Raw genomic sequence first — 22,238 nt, 5'->3', positions numbered from 1 at the left:
TCAACACAGACATCAAAATCTGAAAAATCAAGAGAGTCCAAAATTCCATCAGACACAAGGCGCTCAACTCTAGATTTAGAGATGTGACCTAGGCGTTTGTGCCATAATGAGGCTGAATTTTCCTTAGTTAATTTACGCTTTGTACCTCGTGATTCCACGTGCAAGGTTGCATTATAAGATGCAATAGTTTCGAGCAAATATAGATTATCAAACACATTAAGTAAACCAGTACCAACAACATTGGAATTAATAGACATACTAAACTTCATATTTCCAAAAGAACAATAATATCCCAATTTGTCCAATACAGAAACAGAAATTAAATTCCGTCTAAAGGACGGTACAACAAAAGTGTCTAATAAATCCAAATAATAACCAGTTTTCAGTAATAATCTAAAGTGCGCTATCGCCTGCACTTCTATCGACTTGCCATCACCCACAAAGATGTATCTTTCAGCATCAGTTGGCTTTCGGTAGTTCAGGCAACCCTGCATAGAAACACATATGTGAGTAGTAGCACCAGAATCTACCCACCAAGTGTTTCTTGGTACTGAAGCTAAATTTATTTCAGAACAGACCAAAACATGAAATGTACCTTTCTTTACACGCTAGGCGACGTATTTGGCACAATCCTTCTTTCTGTGTCTGGGCTTGCCACAAAAGAAACAACCATCCTGCACTTTCTGTTTCTTTGGTTCCGGACCCTGAGAAATAGCAACTTCCTTTCCCTTATGCGTTCTTTTGCCCGTATGCTTGGAGGTGCTTGCCAGATGAGCACTTTCAGTCCTTTCTTGCTTCAATCTCTCTTCCTCTTGCACACAAAATGAAATGAGCTCATTGAGAGTCCATTTCTCCTTCTGGCAGTTATAACTGACCTTAAATTGGTTAAATTGTGCAGGAAGAGAGATAAGAACTAAATGCACGAGCAAATCATCAGATAAGTCGAGCTTTAGTGCCTTAAGTTTTGAAGCCAGATGAGACATTTCCATGATGTACTCGCGAACATTACCCTTGCCTTTATACTTTATTGAAATCAAGCTTGCTAAAAGTGTGCTTGTTTCAGCCTTATCGTTTTTAGCAAAACGCTTTTGAATTTCTGAAAGAAATTCACCGGCAACGGTAACATCCTCTGTTATTGCACCCCGAAAAACTTCTGGAATCCCACGCTTCATGATCATAAGACTTAGCCTGTTAGAACGATCCCACTTTTCAAAGTACACAGTTTCCTCAGGAGTACTTTGTGCAGTGAGAGCATTCGGTTTTGGCATTCTTAATGCCAAGTCTATGTCCATGCAGCCGAGAACAATCAATATGTTCTCTTTCCAATCCTTAAAGTTTGTTCCATTTAACATTGGAACATTGTTCATGTTGGCAGAGATTGAAGTAGTCGACATTAAAGCTGAATAGACAAGAAAATAAAAGGAATGCTCACATTAAGTTACCAAACAGATAATCTCTAAATAAAAAAAATGACAACATCTCAAGATACCTAGCACAACATTAATACCAAACCTTTGGGTAGTGATATTAACTGTAAGTGGTATTTTTGTTGTAATGATCAAACATTGACAATAAGTTATGTCAAATAACAAATCTATCTTTTGATGGATTTATTATTCACATTAGGTTTTCTTGACAATTGGCACATGTTTATCACCACAAAATGTGTGTGTAATTCTGCCAAGTTTTAATCATGTCTTTGGACCGATAAATACCCGCATGAGATACACAGACATGAACTTCAAAACATTCCATATAAAACAATCTAGACAAGAGAGATCACTTTTGTGACATCTTGTTTGAATTGACTTATATTGAGAATGTTAGAAAATTAAATTTCTGTAGACGTATGAAATTACATTAAATTTAAAGATTTCTAAATTTGTGACCCCGTATATGTTATATAATCTGAAGCAATTCCAATTATATATATACATATATAAATAGAATTGACGGGTCCAAAAAAAAACTGAATCCACCGAATCATTTTACAATGGCAGAAAATAGATTGCCATTTTCACAGAACAAAACAAGAAAAAACAAAATTTACATCCATAAGAAAATTCAGAATCTGATTCCAGGAAACTAAATAGAATGAATAAAGCATATCAATTCTGATAAGACACATGATATGTTAGCTCTGATACCACTTGTTAACATAAATTTCAGAACTTCATGTTTCGGATCATTTACCATGTGTATTATCAAGAGATCAAGACAAAATGACATACTTGAATCCATTGATGAACGATTAAACGGAAGCGTCTGATTGTCAATAAAACCTTAATATTGACTTTGTTAGAGCCTTCTAATCCTTTCCCTTATGTGCCTTATGTTTCTCCTTGAGAGGATTTAGAAAACAAAACAGTATTCTTGTTTTTTTTTCACTCTTGGGAAGGAATAGGGACCATAACCTTTTAAAGGTTGTAATTGGTTTTCATAACTGAAAGGTAATGAAAACCAATAAATTAACCATTATTGGTTTCATAACTGAAAGGTAATAAAAACCAATAAATTAACCATTATTAGTTTCATAACTGAAAGGTAATAAAAACTAATAAATTAACCATTATTATTATTGGTTTTAAAACTGAAAGGTAATGAAAACCAACTTTAACCAATATGTTTTAATTTCTATTTCTGCCCCTCATAGAAATAGAAATTGAAATTATACAACTAGTATCTACACATTAGGTCCATAACACATATACCCTTAAGCCTATTAACTAAATTGAATCACTTAAATTGTAGGCTTCTTATAAATGATAACACCACATTTAATTATGTGGTCCCATTGAGACATTATCTAACAAAACTCTCTCTTAAGATTTCTTGGCAGTCAAATTTATATTCTTAATTTGTAATTATTTTTTTTTAATTGGCAATTGAGTATTCTGTATTTTGCTTTCCCAATTTTTTTCATTTAAATTACTTCTATTGAAATTTATGTAGGTTCCTTTCTCTCAATTTGTCGATTTTTGTAGTTATATATGACATACTAGCAGCAACAAATTTATCAATTATAGTTTTTTATAGTTTGGTTACTTGGTAGTTTCTTTTATAATGTTTGGTTTTTATAGTTCTTATTCTTGTCTTACCTGGTAGTATTTTCTTTATTTTCGTTAAATTCTTTAATTATTTGGTTTTCTTTTTGATTAATATGTATTATACTTCTTGATTAAATTTGTCTATTGGTTTGTTTGCCAAGAAATCGTGGGAATGTAATTTATAACTATTGGACCTCAATAGTTGATGTTAATAACACTGACATCTTTTGCGAGCAATAATGAAACGGACATCTCTTTCTCGCTATCTCCATTGAGAACTTTCTTTTTAGATTTCTTGGCAATCAAAATCATAGTATGTAGTTAAATTTTTAATGTTTTGTTTCTTTTTTGATTTTTTTTTTTCCGTTTGGTTTAAATTGACTATAATTAAGTTTTCTTATATGCATTTATATATATTTTTTGTTTCCCAATTTTTTTTATTTAAATTACGATTATTGGAATTTGTGTAGTTGTTTTATTCTGTATGGTTTTCATAGTTCTTATTCTTATCTTACAATTCTTCACTTGGTATTTTATTTATTTTTGTAAAAAAAAAAATTCTAATTATTTGGTTTTCTTCTTGATAAAAATATATTATATTTTGCCTTGTCCACTGTTGTGAAAAGCGCGCCTAGGCGCGAGGCGAGGCGAGGCGCTTTGAGTTAGGCGCGAGGCTCACGCCTAGGCGCGATTGATTGTTTAAGAGGTAGATCTGATCTAACGGCTGTAGGGGTGTGTTCGAATGGCTCTTAATCACAGAGGATTACAACTCATGTACCATATGAGCCAAATACGACTTAGATGAACCCTAATCTGTGTCGTCTCTTCCTCTCTCACCTCGCCTTGGACTTCGACTTCGACTAGGCTGCTGGACTTCAACTGCAACTGCGACTTGGACTTCGACTTTGGCTTCGCAGGTATGCTTCGACTTCTGCTTCTTCTTCTTCTGCTTCGACTTCAGTTTTGTTTTTTTTTTGTTTTTTTTTTTTTTGGGCTTCGACTTCTTCAGGTCTGTTCGACTTCGACTCTCTCTCTCTTTCTCTCCCCTTCTCCTTCTCCTTCTTCTTCTGCCTCGACTCTTCTGCTTTTGCTTCGGCTTCAGTTTTGCTTTTTTTTTTTTTGTGCTTCGACTTCTTCAGGTGTACGTGTGTTCGACTTCGACTCTTCCTCTCTGTCCTTCTTTAGTGCTCTGTTTTGCTTCTTCTTTTTTTTTATTCAATTACGCCTTTGAGTTGAGTCTCTGAAAAAAAATGTAATTAATTATTCACAAAAAAAAATGTAATTAATTAATTAATTATACACTGAGTTGGTCTTTTTATTTCCTTTATCTGTTAGGGAAAAAAATTTACAAATAATTAATTATTCACAAATAATTAATTAATACAATATGCTATTGGTCTTTTTTTTTTCCTTTATCTATTAGGGAAAAGAAATTACAAATAATTAATTATTCACAAATAATGAATTAATACAATGTGCTATTGGTCTTTTTTTTTCCCTTTATCTGTTAGGAAAAAAAATTACAAATAATTAATTCATCACACATTACATTACACTGAAATTATTTTCCATTTATTAAATTTGCTGTGTAGAAAATGACATCGGAAAGTAATAAAAAAGATCCAACGTGGCAATATGCCCATCTGGTAGAGGAGAATAATTTAAACAAGTTCGAGTGTAATTTTTGTGGTAAAGTATCAAATGGAGGTGTTTATCGGGTGAAACAACACCTCACGGGAGGTTATAGGAATGTCACTGCTTGCCCGAAGTGTCCTTCTCATGTAAGAGAAGAGATTAGAGAGTTCATGTCAAAAAAAAAAGACACAAAAAGAAGAAATGAACATGTTGCCTGATTTCGATGACATGAACATGGAAGATGAAGATGAAGATGATGATGTTGTTGAGATCAATATCAATCAACGCCGTAAGTTGACAAGTAGCAGCCAAGGTTCATCCAAATCCAAATCCAAATCCAAATCCAAATCCAAATCCAAATAAAAAATGCCAAAGAGAAAAGCGCCTATGGATGTTTACTTCACACCCAATCCTGAATCAGTGGTGAAAAATCGAAGAGACCAAGCAAAAGGGAAACAAACCAAAATTGATGCAAATGACCCTTACAAAAAAGAAATGAGAGCTTGGGCAGTGCAAAGACTTGCAAGGTGGATGTATGATGCTGGTATCCCTTTTAATGCAGTAAATTATGAGAGTTTTGAACCAATGATTGAAGCCATTGGGCAATATGGTCCTGGTATGAAGCCACCGACTTACCATGTAGTGTGGGTTACCCAACTCAAAAAAGAAGTGAAACATACTAAAGATTTGATGATGAATCATAAAGAGGATTATGCAAAATACAGGTGTTCCATAATGACTGATGGTTGGATTGATAAGAGATGAAGGACATTGATTAACTTTTTAGTTAATTGTCCAAGAGGAACCATGTTTGTTGAGTCGGTTGATGCTTCTAGCTATTCAAAAGACGGGCAAAAGCTATTTGAATTACTAGACAAGTTTGTGGAGAAAGTTGGAAAAGAGAATGTGGTGCAAGTTATCACTGATAGTGCTGCAGCTAATGTGTTAGCGGATAAGAATATTTCCTCATTCCTTACATCAAAATTGTTTACTCATAGTTTGTTTTGTATTTAAAATTTAAAAACTTGAATCTTGAAATAATAATTCTTCGTTGTTGCTACATTATAGGGAGGTTTTTGGAAGCTAAGTATGAATGCTTGTATTGGACACCATGTGTTGCTCATTGTTTGGACTGGATGGAGAATTAGATGAAGATAATGAGCTTGTGTTTGATGATGATGATGGTTTGACATGGGCCACTGTTGCTAGAGCTTCTGGAGTAGAAGAAAATAGCCATGCAAGTAGAGCAACAAGTTCACGCTCAAAGGCACAACCAAGGATATCTAAATCATCAAGATTAACTCCACTTCAATTAATAGATGAAGAGGAAGCGGGCTCAGATGACACAGAGGAGGAAGATGTTGAGAGATATAAATCAACTGATGGAGAAGAAGATGATAGTTTGCTTGCCATTGATGTTGAGGATGATGATTGACTGACCAACCTAACCTACCATTTCTTTTGTTATTGATGTTTTTAAGTATTAAGACATATATTAGTATTTGTTGGATATTTATGTTTTGGATGTTTAGGTGTCGTTTGGTAAAACTTACGTTTTCAGTTTTCTGTTTATATTTATAAAAATTTTAAAAACTCAAATAAAAACTTGTTTGATAAATTTTTTATTTATAAATCAGTGGTCTCAGTTTATAAATTTAGCCAAAAAATGTAAACTCAAAAAATATGTTTCTGTTTTGAGTTTTGAGTTTTTTTTTTTTTTTTACCACCCAACACTAGCCACCACCCACCACCATTTTCCACCACCGTCTTCCGCCACCACCACCCACCCCCCACCCCCCACCACCACCCACCGCTCGCTACCACCACCCCCCACCTGCCACCCACTAGCCACCACCAGCCACCACTCACCGGCCACTCACTCGCCGCCACCACCCACGCCTCGCCACCACCACCACCACCACCACCACCCACTACCCACCTGCCATCCACCCGCCACTACCATCCACCGCTCGCCACCGCCACCCGCCACCTACCTGCCACCACCACTCACCACCCATTTGCCACCACCATCCACCACCCGTCACCACTAGCCACCCACCACTGCCATCACCACCCACCACCCGACACCCACCTGCCATCACCACCCACCACCCAACACCCACCTGCCACCACTACCCACCACCACCACCCATTGGCTACCAGCCACCACCCGCCACATCACCCACCCACCCGTCACCCACCCACCACCACCACCGCCACCCGCCATCCGCCACCCACATGCCACCACCACCCACCATCCGCCACCGCTACCACCACCACCCGCCACCGCTACCACCACCATCCACTCGCTACCACCCACCACCCGCCACCGTCACCCACCCACCGACCATCACCACCCGCCACCACCTGCCATCCGCCACCACCACCACCATCCATCACCTGCCACCACCACCACCCAACACCGTCACCCACGCACCCACCACCACTCCCCGTCACCACCCGCCATCCGCCACCCACCCACCTGCCGCCACCACTAGCAGCCACCCACCACCACCAGCCATCGGCCACCACCACTCACCGTCCGCCACCACCACCACCCACTCGCTACCACCCACTACCCGCCACCGTCACCCACCCACCCACCACCACCACCCGCTACCCACCACCCACAGTCACCACTTTTCACCACCGTCTTCCGCCGCCACTTGCCATTTCTCACTCTTTTTATATTTTTAAATTTTTTAAAACATTTTGTCAATTACCAAACGCGTTTGTAGTTTATGTTTTTCTAAAAATAAACAAAAACTAATTTATAAAATTTTTGTAAATATAAACTGAAAACGTAAACGTTACCAAACAGACCCTTAGTGTTTATGTTTATGTTCTTGTTTTTATTTTTATTTTATTGAACGTGGATTATTTTATCTTTTAAAATTGGAATGTTATGTAATATGCACTTTCATGGCTTTGAGAATTATTTTATATTTTGTCTTGAATCTTGATTAATTTTTATTTTAAAAAAAATTGTCTTAGTAGTTAGTACTATGAATGAGCCCGCGCCTTACTTTAATAAAGCCCGTGCCTCGCCTTGCGCCTAGGCCTCGAGAGACCTTTAGCGCCTTAGTGTGCCTTGAGCCTTTAAAAACACTGCTTGTCTATTTGGCAAGAAATCGTGAGAGCAGAATTCATAAACTTTTGAATCTCAATGCTTGATGCTAAAAAAATAGACATCTTTAGCTAGCATTAAAAAAACGAACATATCTTTTCTCACATTCTCCTTTTGAGATGAACTTTAGACGAACTTTTTTCTCCAAATTTCTTGGTTCTCAAATTTATAATCTTAATTTGTTCTTAATTTTTTTTTTTTTATTTTTTATTTTGGTTTCTTTTCTAGATTTTTGTTTTGTTTAAATAAATTGACAATTTACTTTTTTGTATTTTGTTTTTCCAAATTTTTTCATTTAATTTGTATTGAAATTTGTGTCGGTTCCTTTGTCTGTCTCAGTTTGTCAGTTATGTTTTTTTGAAGTTTGGTTACTTCGTAGTATTTTTATAATGTGTGGTTTTCATAGTTCTTATTCTTGTCTTATAATTCTTCGCTCAATATTTTCTTTAAATTTTTAAATTCTGTAATTATTTGGCTTTCTTCTTGATTAATATGTATTATATATTTCTTGATTTTGCTTTATCTGTTGGTTTGTTTGTCAAGAAATCATGGGAACGGAATTTAGGACTTTTGGATCTCAATGGTTGATGTGAAAAACACGGACATTTTTCCGAGCAATAATAAAACGAACATCTCTTTCTCACTATCTCCATTGAGACTAACTTTCTTTTTCAGATTTCTTGGCATTATAATCTTAATATCTCGTTAAATTCTTAATGTTTTCTTTCTTTTTAAATTTTTTTGGTTGTTTAAATTGACTGTAATTAAGTTTTCTCTATATACACACATATATATAAATATATATTTTGTTTCCCAATTTTTTTATTTATATTACTATTATTAGACTTTGTGTAGTTTTTTAATGTTTGGTTTTCATAGTGTTTATTCTTGTCTTACAATTCTTCACTTGGTATTTTCTTTATTTTTGTTAAATTTTCTCTAGTTATGTGGTTTTTGTCTTGATAAATATATAGTATATATTTTCTGATTTTGCTTTGTCTATTGCTTTGTTTGAAAAGAAATTACACACACCAATTGGTATACGAATTAGTATACCAATATATGTTATGATATTGTCGTTTCAAAACTATGGATCTTACCCATTATACAAAGTATAAAGAAGCTTCTAAAATTATGTCACATCATTCGTTAGTACACTAATTGGTATACCAATTGGTGCGTATTGCATTTTCCTTTTTATAATGTTTGGTTTTCATAGTTCTTATTCTTGTCTATCAAGTCTTCCCTTAGTATTTTCTTTATTTTTGTTAATTATTTGGTTTTTGTCTTAATAAGTATATATTATATATTTTTTGATTTTATTTTGTCCGTTGGTTTGTTTGCCAAGCAATCGTGGGAACAAAATATTTAATTTTTTGGATCTCAGTGGTTGCTGTTAAAAACACGTATCTCTTTCTCGCTATCTTTATTGAGACTAACTTTCTCTTAAGATTTTTCTTTGCAATTGAAATTATAGTCTTAATATCTAATTAGATTTTTAATATTTTGTTTCTTTTTTGATATTTTTTTTGGGTTTAAATTGACAGTAATTAATTTTTTCTATATATATATTTGTTTCCCAATTTTTTATTTAAATTACTTGTATTGGAATTTGTGTAGTTTTATAATGTTTAGTTTTTATTCTTGTCTTACAATTTTTCGCTTGGTATATTTTTTATTTTTAAAATTTTTCTCTAATTATTTGATTATCTTCTTGATTAATATCTACGTCTAGTGGTGTTCATGAAAACTGCAAACCGGCCCAAACTGTCCAACCCAGGCTGTCACGGATGGTTTTGAGCAGAATGATGGTTGGCTGCAGTTTTGTATGGTTCAATTTCACAGGTTCACGATCGGAAATGGGTGGAGGCAATATATACCACGGTCAACCCGACCCATCCGAATAAATATTAATATATATTATTTTTATTTTACATAGGGATTACTATTGGAATTTGTGTAATTGTTTTATAATGCTTGGTTTTCATAGTTCTTGTGTGGGTGATTTTCCGACCACACTGCCCGCTTAGTAACCAGCTGGAGAGCACTGGCAGAATAGATGGCACCTGACTGACCTGTAACAGAAATATAAGAATCCCGCGGTGGTTTCAACCACCCGGGGGCACTCCGACGATCAAGTCAGTATATCTCTCAAAGATAAATCAAGTACTAAACTCACAAGCTTGAGTATCAAAAGCATACCTTAGACCCATGGGGGTGCCTCTTATTTATAGCCAACTCAATCCTAGTCCCAATAGAAGCCTGACTTCTATGGACTCAGGATTACTGCTTATCTGGGACTCCCAGTGGAGTTAGGACAAAACTCTCTAAGAGTCTTATCTTTACCCAAACTAGAGTCTTCTCCCAATCTAGGACTCTTGTCCATATCCAGGTTGAGTTCCCTCTTCATTCTAGGACTCTCATCCCTTATCTGCTTATCTCGAATTCCGATATCTTCGGAGGTAACATCGGCCTAGCCGAGATGACCTCGGCACAACGACCAAGACACGTGGCACGTCGGCTGACACGTCGGCGTCACCTTACCACGTGTTGGTACTCAGAAAATATATCCCCACAACTGCCCCCTAGGTTCTATTACCTCGGCATTCTGAGGTGATGGAACCTACACTGTTCGTTCATCTGTGCCCCTTTGTCCGAGATAAAACTCGCCGACCTCAAAGTTCTCTGGACTTTACTGTCCACTTCTGTTCAAGTATCAAGCTTTATGCTTTCCAAGCCGCTCGAGATCGTACCTCCTAGCCGAGGTTCTTGTTCCATTACTTTGTAAACTCCAAGAGCTTTACAACTGCTCCACTCACATTCTTGATGGGTTCCTGACTTCCAGTCATCTATTTGACTCCGGCGATCTTCATATCGGCATTCATTTCACTTGGTAGGTTCATAAACTCTTTACTTGCTATTAAGCTCAATCTTTCATAACTCTTCTGAATCTGTTTATTTGCCATCTGTTGCCTTCTATTTTCATCTGTCTTCAAGTTTTTGATTTCTTATTGCTAAAATGCCTGGAATTGTTCTTTGTCATATCCGCTTTCTGTTGCTAGCATCATGCCTGGTTCATTACTTTCTTGTTCTTCACATACTTACCTAGTGCCTGTGCATTTGGCTTTATTCATGAACTTTGTTGTCTTCTTGACTCTGAATTTTCTCTTTCTAGCTTTTTTTTTCAAATCCGCCATTGTTCCAAGCTTTCAAGCTCTCCAACTGTCTTCGTTCCTCTTCTCCGGTGAAGCTTATGTGATTCTGTTATTTTCGTATCCGTCGTCAGACTTCGGCAATTCTCATTCCAGCTTCCCTCTTTCTGGTAAGCCACTGTTCTTCCTGGTTTTATTTCTTGTTGCTTTCCAAGAAGCTCTGCTTCATTGTTTAATCACCATTGTTGTTTTACTCGTTGTTTCCAAATCATCTTCTTTAATACACACTGTTTACACATCTGTTGATTTCTGCCACTGTTCTTGGCTTGATACACCTGTGTAATCTTTTTGTCTTGATTTCCTGATAGCTTCATCACCACTCTTGATTTTTCTTGTTTCTGTTTTCTGTGTCTTTTCCCAGATTTTTGCTTTCAATCCTTGCTTTCAAAACTCTGAGGTACCAATCGCCAAGAAGAGCTTTGATCAAACTCTTCAGGAGTTTGATGCGGAGTTCGTGGCTGAGAAGGCTGCTGAGAAGTTCTTTCTAACTGTCTTCTGGAGGTGAGACATAACCTACCGCTGATGCCGAGTAGTTTGCTTCCTTCTTAAAATTGATGCCGAGGTAGCGGTAGAGAAGCTCCTCCAACTGACTGCCGAGGCTGAACCATTGTCGTCCGTCGAAGTAGATTAGTCCGACGTTCTTGCTTTCAGTCCCTAGTTTTTTAAGGTCTTCATTTTTGTACTTGCCAACCTTCTCAGCTCTTAACAAGCTAGTTGGTCATCTCGGTTGATCATATCTCAGAAACGTCTTTCAGTGTTTATCTCGGCTATACCAAATTTGTAAATTGCTACAAATTTCAACAAGTGGTAGACTTCATAATCTTCGGTTAACTCATCTTGTAATTTGCTTAAGAATTTCAACAAGTGTTAACATTCCTTGCTCCTTAATTATCATTCCTTCCCCCTACACCTTCTCCCTGCCCCCTAACGTGAACGTAAGTTGTACTTAGGATCACATTAGGGAAGTGGGCTTCATGCTGTAGTCACAGACCTGATGTGTTCTTCTTTCGCCGATGTACTAAAACTTTTGGTATTTAATTCACCCCCTTTAGACCCTCTTTCTCTTGGCCTTTGCAAACTATCATCGCTATTTCTTGAAGCATTTATTCCTTTTCACAATTCTGGTCACCACTTCTGGCGTGCATTTAGTGGTTCTAATCAAAACGACGTTTGACTCTGGAGAATCTTTTGCCGACATTTAACTTTGTGCACTCTTTAGCTTGTAAATTCTCTCAGAATTTCAACAAGTGTTAAACATCATTTCGGTTTAACTTCGGTTAAGTATCATCTCAGTTTAACTTCAGTTAAACATCACCTCAGTTTAACTTTGGTTAAACATCATCTCGGCTTAACTTCGGTTAAGCATCATCTCAGTTTTTGAAGTTTTTCTTTTTTTTGTCGCTTGTACTCTTGTACCTTTTTGTTCTTTAGATAATGTAAGCTCTGCATATGGCCGATGTGCCTCCTTGTTCTTCAACGTCTAATTCAACTTTCCTTCTCTGAATGAAGTGCTCTTCGTCGCCCTCCCGGACGAGGATTTTCTTCAGTGTCTCTTCACTCTTTTTGGCTGGCTCCTTACCGACATCATCTAGGACCTCCATGTCCTCGTCTTCAATCTCTGCCTTCCCTGGTTCCCGAATGTTGCAGGTAGTTTTCATTGCTGCCATGGAGCAATTCTTCGCCTGCAGTTGATCCCCTCTGACTCTTTCAATCCCATGTTCTGTGGAGAACCGCAATAGTTGATGCAACGTTGAGGGAACTGCCCCCATTGCATGCAACCATCGCCTTCCCAAGATGATGTTATAAGGTGAAGGTGTGTCAATCACGACGAATTCTGTTTTGATCTTCTTCTAACTGCTCTTGCAAGATTCTATACTTAGAATATTGTGCATGCCTTTCATACTTTGCCTCCTTTGTGCAATCTTCTCGGGGTTACATACCTCGGGTATAATAGCTACAAAACTTTTACTTCGGCAAGATACTGACCTGCAAACTTTTCATAAATTCTAACAAGTGTGAAACATATACTACTCAATGTTAACTTTGCAAACTTTTTCTCAAGTTTCAACAAGTGTTTAAACGGTGATCTCGGTCTAGCCTAATTGCTACAAATTTCAACAAGGATTAACATAACAAGTGTTAAACAATAATCTATTTGTAAATTGCTACGAATTTCAACAAGTGTTTAAACAATATACTTAGCTTTTACTTCAACCTGTAAATTGTTGCAAATTTCAACAGATGATCACATGTCGGCTTAACATTATCTTGTAAATTGCTACAAATTTCAACAAGTGTTAAGCATCTTCTCTGGTTTAACCAACCTGTAGATTGCTACAAGTGTGCAGACTATAACCTCGGCTTCACTTCAACTTGTAAATTGCTACAAATTTCAACAAATGAAGAGAAACAGTAATCTCGGCTTAACTCCAACTTGTAAATTGCTACAAATTTCAACAAGTGAAGATAAGGAATCAGCTTAACTCCAACTTGTAAATTGCTACAAATTTCAATAAGTGAAGATAAGGAATCAGCTTAATTCCAACTTGTAAATTGCTACAAATTTCAACAAGTGAATTAAGGAATCAGCTTGACTCCAACTTGTAAATTGCTACAAATTTCAACAAGTGAAGACAAGGAATCAGCTTGACTCCAACTTGTAAATTGCTACAAATTTCAACAAGTGGAGACAAGGAATCATCTCGGCTTAATTTCAATTAAGCATCATCTCGGCTTAACTTCGGTTAAGCATCGTCTCGGCTTAACTTCGGTTAAGCATTATCTCGGTTTAACTTCGGTTAAACATCATCTTCGGCTTAACTTCGGTTAAGCATTATCTCGGCTTAACTTCGGTTAAGCATCGTCTCGGTTTAACTTCGGTTAAACATCATCTGGGCTTAACTTCGGTTAAGCATTATCTCGGCTTAACTTCAGTTAAGTATCATATCGGTTTAACTTCGGCTAAGCATCATATTGGTTTAACCAACTTGTAAATTGCTACAAATTTCAACAAGTGGTAACCGCATTCTTCTTCTCTTTGCACCCAATGTGAACTTAAAATCCACTTGGGTTCTCATCATGTAGCTTCGACTTTGTCGCCGAGGTTGAATTCAATCCAAGGTTGTCGGCCTTGGTTTCTCTATTGATCTTACTTGGCTCCAACCTGAGTTTGATTTTCGGCCTCGCATCGGCGAGCCGTTTCTCTTTTCTTGTTCCGATGCCTTTGTTCCTGGCATGTCTTCCTCGGCCCTAGCATACTTTTCAATTCTGGCCAACTTTAGTCTGATCTTGTGTGTTTCCTTTTTATCTTCTGGGATTTGAGATCTGCTCATTGTGCTCTTCTCTTCTCGGACTCAGGTCCTGAGATCTTATCTTCTGGAATCTTGGATCTACTCACTCAGGTTGAGCTCTTCTTTTCTCGGACCTACTCATCTAGGCCGAGATCATGTCTTCTGAGATCTGGGATCCGGGATTTGCTCACTCAGGTTGAGCTCTTTTATACTTGAATGTTATCTTCTTGGGAGCGCTCATGCCCCCTGTCTTTGCATCCCTTCTAGAAGGGTCTTCGTTCCTCCGCAGGTATCTATCCTTTCATACCTGGAGGTCGTCTTCGTTGCTTCGATCTGTTGTCTTTGGTGCGTCACCTTCCTGGCCGACTTCTTTCACTCCGTGACTCTGGTCACAAGTGTCTGTGTTGCTATTGTCCCCTTCAACGTCGAGATCAATAGGTCTTCCACTCCCAGCAGGAGCGTAGTCTCTTAATCTAGTCATTCTGTTCGTCATTGGCCATCTATTCTTCTTTCTTTCCCACAGACGGCGCCAAATTGTGTGGGTGATTTTCCGACCACACTGCCCGCTTAGTAACCAGCTGGAGAGCACTGGCAGAATAGATGGCACCTGACTGACCTGTAACAGAAATATAAGAATCCCGCGGTGGTTTCGACCACCCGGGGGCACTCCGACGATCAAGTCAGTATATCTCTCAAAGATAAATCAAGTACTAAACTCACAAGCTTGAGTATCAAAAGCATACCTTAGACCCATGGGGGTGCCTCTTATTTATAGCCAACTCAATCCTAGTCCCAATAGAAGCCTGACTTCTATGGACTCAGGATTACTGCTTATCTGGGACTCCCAGTGGAGTTAGGACAAAACTCTCTAAGAGTCTTATCTTTACCCAAACTAGAGTCTTCTCCCAATCTAGGACTCTTGTCCATATCCAGGTTGAGTTCCCTCTTCATTCTAGGACTCTCATCCCTTATCTGCTTATCTCGAATTCCGATATCTTCGGAGGTAACCTCGGCCTAGCCGAGATGACCTCGGCACAACGACCAAGACACGTGGCACGTCGGCTGACACGTCGGCGTCACCTTACCACGTGTTGGTACTCAGAAAATATATCCCCACAGTTCTTATTCTAGTCTTAAAATTCTTCACTTGGTCTTTTCTTTATTTTTGTTAACTTGTCTCCAATTATTTGGTTTTCTTCTTGATAAAAATATATTATAGATTTTCTGATTTTGCTTTGTCTGTTGGTTTCCTTGCCAAGAAACTGTGGGAACAGAATTCATAAACTTTTGAATCTCAATGCTTGATGCTAAAAAAATGGACATATTTAACGAAGCATTAAAAAACAGAACATATGTCTCACAATCTCTATCGAGGCAAACTTTCTTTTTAGATTTCTTGGTACTCAAATCTATGATCTTAATTTGTTGATAATTTTTTTTTTTTTTTTTTATATTTAGTTTCTTTTCTAGATTTTTGTTTTGCTTAAATAAATTGACAATTAAATTTTCTGTATTTTGTTTTTCCAAATTTTTTCATTTAATTTACCTGTATTGAAATTTGTGTAGGTTCCTTTGTCTCAATTTGTCAGTTATGGTTTTTTTATAGTTTGGTTACTTGATAGTTATTTTTATAATATTTAGTTTTCATACTTCTTATTCTTGTCATACAATTCTTTGCTTAGTATTTTCTTTATATTTTTTAAATTCTGTAATTATTTGGTGGTCATCTTGATTAATTTTTTTTTGAATCAGGTCTTCTTGATTAATATGTATTATATTCTTCTTGATTTTGCTTTGTCTATTGGTTTGTTTGCCAAGAAATCGTGGGAACGGAATTTAGAACTTTTGGATCTCAATTGTTGATGTTAAAAACACGGACATGTCTTTCTCGCTATCTCCATTGAGACTACCTTTCTTTTAAGATTTCCTGGCATTATAATCTTAATATCTTCTTAAATTTTTAATGTTTTGTTTCTTTTTTGATTTTTTTCATTGTTTAAATTGACTGTAATTAAGTTTTCTCTATGTACATACATACATATATATATATATATATATATATATTTTTTGTTTCCCAAATTTTTTATTTAAATTACTATTATTGGAATCTGTGTAGTCGTGTTTTATAATGCTTTGTTTTCTTAGTGCTCGTTCTTGTCTTACAATTCTTCACTTGGTATTTTCTTTATTTTTGTTAAATTTTTTTCTAATTATGTGATTTTCTTCTTGATAAATATATATTATATATTTTTTTGATTTTGCTTTGTCTATTGGTTTGTTTGCCAAGAAATTGTGGGAACAAAATTCTTAACTTTTGGTTACCAATGCTTTTCCTTGATTATATGGCATCTGATTAGTAAATTTATCACTTATGTTCTTATAGTTTTGTTGCTTGGTACTTATTTTTATAATGATTGGTTTTCATAGTTTTTATTCTTGTCTATCAAGTCCTCCCTCAGTATTTTCTTTATTTTTGTTAAATTTTCTCTAACTATTTGGTTTTTGTCTTGATAAGTATATATTATGTGTTTTTTGATTTGATTTTATCTGTTGTTTTGCTTACCAAGCAATCATGGGAACAAAATATTTGACTTTTTGGATCTCAGTGGTTGCCGTTAAAAACACGGACATCTCTTTCTCGCTATCTCTATTGAGACTATCTCTTGAGATTTTTCTTGACAATTGAAATTATAATCTTAATATCTAATTAGATTTTTAATATTTTGCTTATTTTTTTTATTTTTTTTGGATTTAAATTGACAGTAATTAATTTATATATATATATATATATATATATATTGTTTCCCAATTTTTTATTTAAATTACTTGTATTGGAATTTGTGTAGTTGTTGTATAGGTGCCGTTTGGTAACACTTACGTTTTCAATTTTCTGTTTATATTTACAAAAATTTTAAAAACTCAAATAAAAACTTGTTTGGTAAAATTTTTGATTTATAAATCAGTGGTCTCAGTTTATAAATTTGGCCAAAAAAGGAAAACACAAAAAATGTGTTTTCATTTTGAGTTTTTAGTTTTTTTTTTTTTTACCACCCAATACTAGTTACCATCCGCCACCATTTTCCACCACTGTCTTCCGCCACCACCACCCACCACCACCTGCCACCGCCACTCATCACCCACCTGCCACTAGGAATGGCAACGGGGCGGGGCGGGGCCGGGGATCACCCTCCCCGTCCCCGATCCCCGATGGTTAAATTTCCCCCGGCCCCGATCCCGATCCCCGACGGGGAACGTATCACCGCCCCCACCCCCGACCCCCGACGGGGATCGGGTTTCCCCGACCCCGAACATTCCCCGGCTAAAAAAAATAAAAAAATGAGATCAACGTCTTGACCAGCGGTGGAAACAAATCTGTAATCATACAACAGATCTATAATCATCCAAGTAAACAGATTCAAACAACAGATCTATAATCATCATCATCCATTAAATAGATTCATAATCATCATCATCCATTAAACAGATTCAAACAACAGATCTATAATCATCATCTAGTAAACAGATTCAAACAACAGATCTGTAGATCAGTGTCTGGACCAGCGGTGGTAGTGGTGTAGATCGGAGTTTGGACCAGCGGTGGTAGTGGTGTAGATCGGAGACTGGACCAGCGATCAGCGGCTGAAGACGAGAGCTGAGAGAGCAAACGAGATGTGAGAGAGAGTGGTGGTGGTGTCGCCGTGTCGGTGACTGAAAGTGAGAGAGAGGAGTCGGTGACTGTGTCGCCGTGTCGATGAGAGTGACGCCGTGTCGGTGAGAGTGAGAAGAACGAGAGAGACGAGACACTGAGAGAGACGAGAGAGTGAGAGACAGAATGAGAGTTGAGAGAGTGAGTCAGTGAGAGTGTTTCAAAAGTACAACTAATATTTATATAATACAACTAATAATATTTATATAATACAATGAGATACAGAGGCATGGATGAATCGGGGAAATTTCGGGGCGGGGCTGGGCCGGGGCCGGGGCCGACGAGCCTATCCCTGTCCCCGGCCCGAAATTGATCGGGGAGTGATTTTTTAATACCATCCCCGTCCCCGCGGGGATATTTTTCGGGGAAAAACCACTTATTTCGGGGTCGGGGGATCGGGTCCCCGTCGGGCCGGGTTTAAATTGCCATCCCTACCTGCCACCACCACCCGCCACCACCACCCACCGGCTACCACCTACCAGCCACCCACTCGCCACCACCACCCACCCCCCACCACCACCTGCCACCACACCACCCACCATCGGCCACCACCACCACCACCACCTACCTGCCATCCATTCGCCACCACCCACCACCCACCACTACCATCCACCGTCCACCACCACCACCTGCCACCTACTTGCCACTACCACTCACCACCCACTTGCCACCACTAGCCATCTGCCACCCACCCGCCACCCACCTGCCACCACCACCCACCACCCACCACCACCACCCACTCGCCACCACCTACCACCAGGCACCGTCACCCACTCACCCACCACCACCACCCCCCACTATTACCCGCCATCACCACCCACCACCCACCACCGCCACCGCCACCGCTACCGCCCACTCGCCACTACCCACCACCACCTGCCATCCCCCACCCACCTGCCAGCACCACCCGCCACTCGCCACTCGCCACCACCACCCACTCACTATCATCCACCGCCCGCCACCGTCACCCACCCACAAACCACCACCACCTGCCACATACCCACCACCACCACCACCCACCCGCCACCATCACCCACCATCCGCTACCCACCTGCCACTACTACCACCACCACCACCACCCACTCGCTACCACCCACCACCTGCCGCCGTCACCCACCTACCCGCCACCACCACCCACCCGCCACCACTAGCTACGCACCACCCACCGTCTCCACTTTCCACCACCGTCTTTCGCTGCCACTTGCCGTCACTTGCCATTTCTCACTCTTTTTTATATTTTTAAATTTTTTTAAACATTTTGTCAATTACCAAACGCGTTTGTAGTTTATGTTTTTCTAAAAATAAACAAAAAATAAACAAAAATCAATTTATAAATTTTTTATAAATATAAATTGAAAACGTAAATGTTACCAAACACATTAGTTTCATAGTTTTTATTCTCGTCTTATAATTCTTTGCTTTGTGGTCTGATCCAGGCTGTCACGGACGGTTTTGAGCAGCATGATGGTTGGCTGCAGTTTTGTATGGTTCAAGTTCATGGTCGGAAATGGGTGGAGGCAATATATGGTCAAGTTTGGCCACTCTTAAAAAATCTAAAAAGTCAAAAAATCACTATTTTATTTAAATCACATCAACTTATTTAAGTCACATCACCTCTCTAACACATCACTTCAAATTTAACCCAAACCCAACCCATATTTCATAAAAAGTCAAAAAGTGCACTTATTTAGTCTTCCCAAACTTGGCCTATATCCCCAGTCAACCCGACCCATCCAAATAAATATTAATATGAATTATTTTTATTTTAAAAAATATTTGGGAGCACTAAAAATATAGCACTAAAAGAAGCACTAATGATGTGACAGTGGGCCCTGTCCACTTTTTATGCCTTATTTTTTTTTATTTTTTTTACCATTTTTAATACATTAATACTATTAATGATGTATTTTTTAATGGTCTAAATCGTTGTTGTTTTATTTTACATTGGGATTACACAGCGTCTTACCTCCCGGATTTTTTAGATCAACTTTTCCACTTGCCAATGTTAACATTTCGTTTAATCTCTCTTATTTATATTTTATATTATTGTATTGTGATTAGTTTCTTCATATGACTTTTTCACTTCCCACCGTTAACATTCAGTCTCTCTCTTTCTTTCTTTTTTCTCTCTCTCTCTATTCGCAGAATTTGGCCCCGTGCTATGCACGGAATAATTATAGATATTAATATTTATTTTAAATTTTTTTTAATATATAAATTATGTTCTTTAAGATTTTTTATAAAAATAATTTAACAATCTTATCACTAATTATAGTGTAAGAAAAGTTAAAAAATATACTGCAGTAATTATACACAGATTGTATTTATAATTATTTGTATGAGGGGATTTTAAATGTTGATCAGGAGATTTTGACCATATCAATAAATGAAGGTATATGGATTGAAAATAATTAATAAATGCTGATCAGGGGATTTTGACCAAATCAATAAATGTTGAATTTTTTTTTTAATAAAAAATTTAAGAAATTCAGATTGGGATATTGAAGCTCCCACATGCCTTGAGGTTAAAAACCCCATTTTCCTTAAAACCCCATTGAGTGTTTATGTTTATCTAACTTCAATCATATTAAAAAATTAAATTATAAACAAAAGGAGATAACTTCAATCATACAAATCACATTTTTTTTAATGCTATCTAACCACAATCACATTTTTGTCATAATAAAAAAAATAATTCAAAAAAAAGACCATTAAAATAGTAAATAAAAAGATTATTTAGTAGCATTGAACAAACGACAATCACATTTTTCTTTTTGTGAGTGTTTTTGTTTATTTAACTTCAAGTATATTAAAAAAATCAAATTATAAACAAAATGAGATAACTTCAATCATACAAATCACAATTTTTTTAATGCTATCTAACTACAATCATATTTTTCTCAAAATAAAAAAATAATAATTGAAAAAAAGAACCATTAAAATAGTAAATCATATTATTTATAGCCATTGAACAAACTACAATCACATTTTTTTTTTGTAAGTTAACTTCAATCATATTAAAAAATAAAATTATAAACAAAAGGAAATAACTTCAATCATATAAATCACAATTTTTTTAATGCTATATAATCATCATCAATAATTAAAAAAATCAATCACAAATTAAGTCAATTGATAATTAAAAAACACTATTTATTTTCCAAAAAAAATAGTGAGTTAAAAAGATCAATTCTAATTATTTTGGGTCAAAATACAATCTAATCATCATTAATAATTGGTACATTATGTGACTCTAATGAGTACAATCCATTTTATTTGTCAAAAAATACAGGGAGTTAAAAATCAAATCACAAATTAAGTGAATTGATAGTTAAAAAAACACAATAAATTTTTTTCAAAAAACACAGTGAGTTAAAAAAATCAATTCCAATTTTTTTTTTCAAAATACAATTTAATCATTATCAATAATTGGTACTTTAAAAATCAAATCAGAAAAAAATCAAATCAAATCACAAATATTTTTATGCTATTTAACTACAATCATATTTTTTTATAAATAATTGTAAAGAAAAACCTTTAAAACAGTAAATAAAAGATTAAATCATATTAAAAAAAAATCATTGGACAAACTACAATTACATCACATTTTTTCCATAATAAAATAAATAAATAAATGAAAAAAGAACCATTGACTAACTACAATCACATTAAAAAAAAAAAGAACCATTGAACTAACTACAATCACTTTTTTTTCTTCGTGAGTATTTTTGTTTATCTAATTTCAATCATATTAAAAATAAAATTGAAATAGTAAATAAAAAGATTAAATAACATTAAAAAAAACTATTGAACTGACTACAACAATCATATTAAAAAAAAGAGTCATTGAACAAAGTACAATCATATCACATTACAATCACATTTTTTTCTTTGTAAGTGTTTATGTTTGTTTAACTCCAATCATATTAAAAATAAAATTAAAATAGTAAATAAAAAGATTAAATAACATTAAAAAAAAAACCATTGAACTAACTACAACAATCATATTAAAAAAAAGAGTCATTGAACAAACTACAATCACATCACATTTTTTCCATAATAAAATAAATAAATGAAAAAAAAAACTATTAAACTAACTACAATCACATTTTAAAAAAAAAAAATCATTCAACTAATTATAATCACATTTTTCTCTTTGTGAGGGTTTATATTTATCTAACTTCAATCATATTAAAAAATCAAATTATAATTTTTTATCCG

At 36.3% G+C, this 22,238-nt stretch overlaps 1 long non-coding RNA gene across 1 annotated transcript; it reads right to left on the bottom strand.

The window, feature by feature from the left end:
- Positions 1-240: 240 nt before the first annotated feature.
- LOC145790284 (uncharacterized) lies at positions 241-908 on the bottom strand. The gene is made up of 2 exons (XR_014328968.1): positions 596-908; positions 241-488 (listed from the first exon to the last, which is right to left on the bottom strand). It is a non-coding gene; the product is annotated as an uncharacterized LOC145790284 (long non-coding RNA).
- Between the last annotated feature and the right edge of the window lie 21,330 nt (positions 909-22,238).

This window comes from Camellia sinensis, chromosome 5 (genome assembly GCF_055761805.1).
Source record: "Camellia sinensis isolate YWXY chromosome 5, ASM5576180v1, whole genome shotgun sequence".
In the NCBI taxonomy this organism is placed as follows: domain Eukaryota; kingdom Viridiplantae; phylum Streptophyta; class Magnoliopsida; order Ericales; family Theaceae; genus Camellia; species Camellia sinensis.
The sequence above is the reverse complement of the archived record's forward strand: the minus strand, read 5'-3'. Positions and strand labels throughout refer to the sequence as shown.